We start from the raw sequence: 7,500 nt of genomic DNA, 5'->3' as shown, positions 1-7,500 counted from the left end.
CAACTTACAGCCTCAAACACCACAGCTTTGGCTTTTGCGAAAACATACACACGCTCTCACACGTACACACACACACACACACACACACACGCATGCCACACACTTGTACATGCACACAGTTCCTCTTTCTCTCTCTCTATCATTATCTCCCTCTCTTTTAAACAAAGTCTGATATTTAGTTATGCAGCCAATGTCATTTCCAGTGTCCATCACCGTTGTCTCAGAACAGTGTAAATTGCCCTTCACTGTCTTTACATGTTTGTTTGTTTTTTTTCGTTTGCTTGTTTTTAAATATAAGCGTATTTAAATGGATTTACTCTGTTGTCCATAGATACATGAATACACAATTTAAATCAAAGATTCTGTGAAGCAACAAATCAACTGATTGTGTATTTGATCAATACCTGCTGAGTCAATGCGAGTGGAGAAACGGGGTCTCCTGATCTACAGAACAGGGGCTCCAGCTGAGGGGAGGAGCTTAAGAGATCCCACCACCGACACCTGTTACTTGAACATGCTCCCTGTGGGAAAACACAGAAAAACATATTTAATAAGAATTCACATTTAGTCCAAGTTACGATGCTCTCCTTTTTAAAGATAAACACTATGTACAAATACAGTCTTTCAGAGGATAAGAAAATTTGTTTTACTTTCTCGTTTGCAAGGTTTCAAGGCAAAATCAACCACGGTGAAAATGAAATCTCCTATGTCAAGCGAACTGGTAAGGTTAAACCCCCCGGATTATGATTATGTATAAAAAAAAATCAAATTCTGGGAAAAAAAATAATTCTGCTACGGAAAGTAATTTCATTGCCCCTTTTAAACTGCTCACTTACTCTTCCTCCTTCTCCTCTCTATTCCCTTCTTCTTCTTTTTTTTTTTTTTAAGAATTTCATTTCGTGTCTCTCTATCTCTCTCCTGCATGTGTATGTGTGTGTGTGTGTGTGTGTGTGTGTGTGTGTGCGTGCGTGTGTGGAGCTGATGTAGTCAGAATCAGTTATTCTAAGTGCTCTCTTACACATATGGTTCAAGGCAGCAAAATTCAGAACCCACGTGAATAAAATATCAGAGGTAGAGCTCAACATCTCTATCAAAGATAGACAGAGAGAGAGAGAGAGAGAGAGAGAGAGAGAGAGAGAGAGAGAGGAAGGAATATATTGAGCTAGCTTTACACACACACACACACACACACACAGACATAGCTCTGCTGACTGGGCTTTCAGTAAGGTGTTGGAGGATGAACTGTTCTCATCAAAAGGACTTTTTTTTTTTTTTAAATCTTACTCTCCTTGGCTGAGCACTACTCACGTACCACTCAAGTCAGCAAGAAGAGCTGAGAGAAGAGAGAGAGAGAGAGAGAGAGAGAGAGAGAGAGAGAGAGAGAGAGAGAGAGAGAGTGAGTGTGTGTGTTTTTGTGGTAAGGGACTCTTCATATTAAAGTTGTAATTGGGTAAACTTCACTAAAACCTGGGAGTGTCTGGAGTCTTTGAGAAACTGCCAGCAGTAGTGGGGGTTTTTTCCCCCCCCAGGTGCCATGACAACAGCTGCCAGGCGCAGACAGGACCAATTAAATGTCTCTCTCTGAAGTAGGCAGGTCACTACAACAGCAACAAATGCCTTCTGCACCTTTTAAACACTAAAGAGATAATCATCACGCTTTCTCACACACACACACACACATACACACACACACTAGAGGAGGACTATGATATCTCTCTTTTTTTTTTCCCCCTCAAACGTTAAGTTAGTAGGAAACACTTCGATTCTCAATCAATCAAACAGCCATCAGCTGTCACCATGGTAACCACTTGCCCCTCCTCTATGAGTCTTGGCCAACTTCCTTCTCCCCCTTTCCGTATCTGTTTTTCCGTCACCGTTACTCAGTCTCTGTCTTCCCCTTTTCCTGTAATGGTCTTCAATTCATTCATTGACCTGTCAAATTCAATTTATCCCTCTCCTCCTGTCTGTATCTGGGCTGTTTGTTGTTTTTTTTTTTTTTGGGGGGGGGGGGGGGGGGGGGGGGGGTGTTTAGCTTTGGACCTCATAAACATTTTCTGCTTTTCCACCCAAACAACAGTGTTTTAATAAAGAGAAATCACCTGAGTCCTCATTAAAATGATTTGTAGAGCAACTAAGGGTCCATTACAGCAACTATTTTGGTTCAGTATCTATGTAACTTGGCACACACACACACACACACACACACGCACATAAACGCGCGCACGAACACTAACGCGCCAGAACACACACACACACAGGCCGCAGTCTTTCATCTTCATTAAACACAAAGGATGTATACACATTAGCAGTTGAACACACACACACACACACACACACCCATACAGGCACCTCCTCAATAAAGATCAATTCGATTTTCCACCGCCTGGGCCCGGCTTAAATTGATCATAAAAACACCCGCTCTTCCCTCTTAAATACTTTATTACCCACTCAAAGCACCTGGACTCGCTCTCTCTCTGAAACACACACACGCACGCACATATTCTCTCTTTAAAAGGATACAACGGTACCTCCACAGAACTCTCTGTGGAGATAAGAGCACACCTTCTACTTATAGAAAGCAGAGACACATTTCTCACCGCACTAATACTGTTGGCCACACACACACACACACACACACACACACACACACACACACAGGCAGTCAGAGGAGGAAACTGTGGTACGTGGAGGAGTCTCTGTGTCACTGTGCAGCCTTACACTCACTTCCTGTCAGTACTGAGCCAACCATCAGACCAAACACAACGATCAGAGGTCAGACCAGAGTCAATGATCCGCTGCCATCATCAACCCAAACAGTAAGGGAAGAACAGAAAAAAAAAAAAAAAAATCCCTGCACCGTTCTGGAAACAGGACACGCATACATACACATGCGTCAGTCAAGCACAAAAAGAATACGGGTCAAGACAAAGCCAACAGTCATCGTCATCGTCAACTCAAAGCTAAGGAAATCATGCGAGGCATAGATAGATATAACGACTTGACCGTCATTCAGAGAGACAGAGGAGAGAGAGAGTGAGAGAGAGAGACAGAGAGTGTGAGAGAGAGAGAGAGAGAGAGAGAGAGAGAGAGAGAATGGGACAAGGGTCAGAGGTTGCTATGGGAACCATCTGAATCTGACTCCGCGCACCGTCATCCTAATGAAAACATATTCATTTCATTTCGTCAAAACATTTTAACTCCGTAAACAATCAGAGGGGTTTCCCTACGACCGAACACACGCTACACAATCGCACGCCACTTCATTATCACGAATATTGAGAGCATATTTTGTTCGATCGTAATTATCATAGCTGTAAAAACACCCAGCATGTAACAAACTGCATTCGCTGGGTGGGAAGACTAAGACCAGACATAAAAAGAGATGTTTTTCGTCTAAAAAAAAACAAAACAAAACAAAAAAAAAAAAACAAGAGCTATTTGTCCTCAGCAGGAGTTGAAGAGCGAGGAGTGTTTAGAATGAGTTCGTGCGTAACTAGAAACTGTGGCCGACACCGCGAGCTTTAAAAGACCCCATAGAAAGCCTAATCAAATCTGGAACCGATTCGTAGACACTAGAGTATGACGGACTGCGTGACCATTTGAGACTTTTAAAATAAGCTTAATGCACGTTCTGTACAAGACTGTGACACCACTGTGCCCACATTGACGCTATGTTGGAAGGACAAAAAAAAAAAAGCAAACAGAAAATACGAGGAAACACACAGGGCGGTGCGTGTTAAACGTTTCATTTATCTTCGAATTAGGTAATCAGTTAGGGTCTTAAATGAAGCATGTCTGTATAAAGTTTAAATCAATGTCACAATTTTTTTTTTTTCATCTGAGCGCTCAGTGTGTTTGCTATACGACGTGTCTCCAACCTTACGTAACTTAAAGAAACATTGTAGAATCCATGACGCTGCTTTTCAAACCACAAACCATCTGGGTACCACATGATACTAGTCTCACACACACATACACACTGGGGGCCCCCTCTGAATGTGTGTGTGTGTGTGTGTGTGTGAGAGGCTGGATGGCAGAACATGATGTGCGTCATGAAGGACAGCTAGGGATAGACAGAGACTCTGTTCATCTGACAGCGGGCTGTACCTAAGACAGACCAGTCTGGGGTAAGTGCATGCATATGCACACGCGTGCGCGCACACACACACACACACACACACACACACACACACACACACACGTCACATTTTCCCCAGCTTTTAATGTTTTTACATGTAATTTTTCTCCCTGTTCTTACTGGGTGTGTGTACGTGTGTGTGTCTGTGTGTATATATGTGTGTGTGCGTATGTGTGGTGTGTGTGCGTGTGCACGTGTGTATTTGAACATGTAGGCTAAATTCACATAGCAAGTCTCACTGGGTTTTGCATCAGACTCGCAACTGCCACAAGCACTGGAAATACAGTGCAGAAATGCCACAAGGTTCTTCTGCTTATGGGTAGTGACATCATCATCACCAACAACCATAAACAGCCAAGAGCAAAGTAGTGAGTGTGTGTGTGTGTGTGTGTGAGAGAGAGAGAGAGAGAGAGAGAGAGAGAGAGAAGATGCTAACAGCAACATCCTTTTGACTGCACACAATGAGGACAAGATTTGAAGTGGCAAAACTGAAGCCGCACTCAATCCCGCTGTTTCTCCTTAAGAATTCCCACTGATCTCGAAACTCGGCAATCACGACCACTGGAACACATCAAATCCCCTATCAAGAGATTTGTTTCTAGTTGCGAAACCAATGGTATAAAGAGAGAGAGAGAGAGAGAGAGAGAGAGAGAGAGAGTCAAATCCAAAAACTATAAACTTGCTGGCCCTACAGGTCCTGGATCAGTGAGCGAGAGAGCACGATTTAATCGCCTGCCTGACGAGGAGTCTGAGACGTCTGATGCTCTGTTCCTTTCAGCTATGTTGAAAATCAAAGAGCCATTGGATTAGGATATGAAAATGAAAAAAAAAAAAAAAGGGATCTAGGATGAGAGGGGGATGGAATGCGGAATAGATTGGAATTCAGTCCGTGACCTGAATAAAACCTCTTTCCACCAAGGATCAGCCGGGTCCCCGTAAAACAACAAGCATCTCATCTCCGAATTAAACGCTAAATATTTTACTGTCCTATTCAGACGAGTCTAGATTCAAAGATTAAAGGTTTTAGAACACAGACGTGATTTCATGGAATAAAATGGAATAAAATAAAATAACCTTAGTCCTTCAGTCCCAGGCCTTCACAGTTTCTTCAATGGCTATTAAACCTGTTGAATGTTGTAAATGATTTTAAATATATACATACATATATATACATACATATATATACACATACATATGCATATAGGTATCATGGTGCTGAGGAAGACAAAAAGTGAACCTTTTCATGCTTATACACAAACACACATTAAGCCTTTTGAATAAATACACACACACACACGTATATTTATTCAAAAGGCTTAAGGTGTGTTTGTGTATAAGTATGAAAAGGTTCACTTTTTGTCTTCTTCAGCACCATGATACCTTACAACAACTTAAAACCAACTATAACAAGACCCACTGGCTGTAACATCTGAGTTTAAACAGTCTGAAGATTAGTATCCTTAACTTGAAACTTGTGAAAGTGGAAGTACATGAGACCTCTGTTCGACTGTTTCAAATCCTGGCTTCGTTCAGTCTGAACGTTTTCAGCTCACGTAAACATGTTGAAACTCCGCTATCACAGTTCTTGGAATGCATTAAATTATCGGCGTTACTACGCTTGTTTTTTAATTTTTGACAACGGCGTTGAAAAATGAAAAAATAATTAGCAAGCATCGCATTTTACTTTGCTCCGCCTATCCGACACTTTTGTCGATAGCAGCTACATAATCTTGTTTTACTTGGAAGCAATTCAAAAGCTACGGTTATTCTTTATCTTACAACACGCAATCAGTACCCCAGGGAGCGTTTGCCACATTTACCCAAGTGAGTTTACCCTTTTGTTTCCTTATGCAGTAGCAAAGAGGATTAGCCAACAATAGACTTCCAGCGACAGTGTAGCACACGGTGTGTATGTCCGTTAATGCATGTTTGGTGATAATGTAGCGTGATATAGAGTCTGCCTCGTATGTTGGGATTATTAGAGTGTATTATATGAAAGATCATTTCAACAAACTCAAGTAATTTGAGCCAAGACCAGTGCCTGATGACACTGGGAGAGTTGAGAGAGAGAGAGAGAGAGAGAGAGAGAGAGAGAGAGAGAGAGACTATGACCTCCCGTGACTTTCTCCCTCTATCCTACTGAATCTCAGCATGGTCCTACACTGACTTCTGACTGTTGCGTGCAGGCGCGCGCCCAGACACACATGTACAAGTGCACATACACACACGTGCACAAACACACTATACACATTCACACACATATATATACAAGCACATACACGCAGAAGCCTAGTGAGTTGTGTCTTAACCCATTTTGTCTATCATGTCTCACCCAGCTCCTGTCACCGGTTTTGACTGCCCCAACTACAGCAACACGCCGAAGAACAGAGAGAGAATGACTGACTGTCCTGGGCGGTAATGACCACAGACGTTACACACTTTGACTGGTCATTCTAGAATGTTCCGTAACCTAACCTGGCAGCCTGACACTCCCCTGACACTAAGTTATTCAATGAGACCCAATCTGAGGTCTTTTCAGACGTAACCGTGGAAACAGCTGTGCTCTCGCAGTGCTGTCTGTGTGAATACGGAGTCACTGCAAGAATATTTCAAATTTGGGACGGCCATTATATGTACACACACACACACACACACACACACACACACACACACACACTCACCATGCACTTAAGAGTGTGGTGTATGTTTCCTGTTTTAAATGACCAAAACATGATTCTAACTGTACTCCAATGTGATCTCAGTGAGAAAGTACTGCCAGAACATCACTCCACCCAGTCCTTATTCTCTCTCTCTCTCTCTCTCTCTTTCTCTCACTCTCTCTCTTTCTCTCACTCTCTCTCTTTCTTCTGTGAAGGAAAAAAAAAGGAAAGCAGAAACAAAGACGGAGAGAAAGATTTATGAGTGGGAGTCACTGGGCAGAGAAGTCTGGAGACCCAGAATCCTCTGCTCTATGACATCATCACAGCGACTCCCTCCGGCCCTCTGGCTGCTCTCCATTCCAACTGCTTAACACAATTCCCGTCGTAAATCACAGAGAAAAGAGAAGCCACTAGAGAAACATGCACGCGCGCGCACACACACACACACACACACACACACACACACACACACACAGGTTTCTAGAACCACAGTGTGAACAAGCTCATATCAAGACCACAACACACAGTGAAAGGAAAACCCAACTTTATAAACACCTCCCCCTAAACACACACGCACACACACACATGCATGCGCGCGCACACACACACACACACACACAAAGAAACAAACAAATAAACAAAGGGTCTGTGTTATTTTGTAGGTGTTCGTGGTCAAGCCTTTCAGATGTCTATCAGATGTGT

General features: G+C 42.7%; 1 protein-coding gene across 1 annotated transcript in view; it reads right to left on the bottom strand.

Moving 5' to 3' along the window:
* Positions 1-7,500, bottom strand: part of galnt1 (UDP-N-acetyl-alpha-D-galactosamine:polypeptide N-acetylgalactosaminyltransferase 1) — a 70,568-nt gene that overhangs the window by 45,389 nt on the left and 17,679 nt on the right. Inside the window, exon 2 of the mRNA XM_030784153.1 lies at positions 405-521. The gene's annotated coding sequence lies outside the window, so the exon portion shown is untranslated. The remainder of the gene's footprint in view (positions 1-404; positions 522-7,500) is intronic.

This window comes from Chanos chanos, chromosome 9 (assembly GCF_902362185.1).
Source record: "Chanos chanos chromosome 9, fChaCha1.1, whole genome shotgun sequence".
NCBI classification, from domain to species: domain Eukaryota; kingdom Metazoa; phylum Chordata; class Actinopteri; order Gonorynchiformes; family Chanidae; genus Chanos; species Chanos chanos.
Note: the sequence above shows the minus strand (reverse complement) of the source record. Positions and strands in the feature narration are given on the sequence as shown.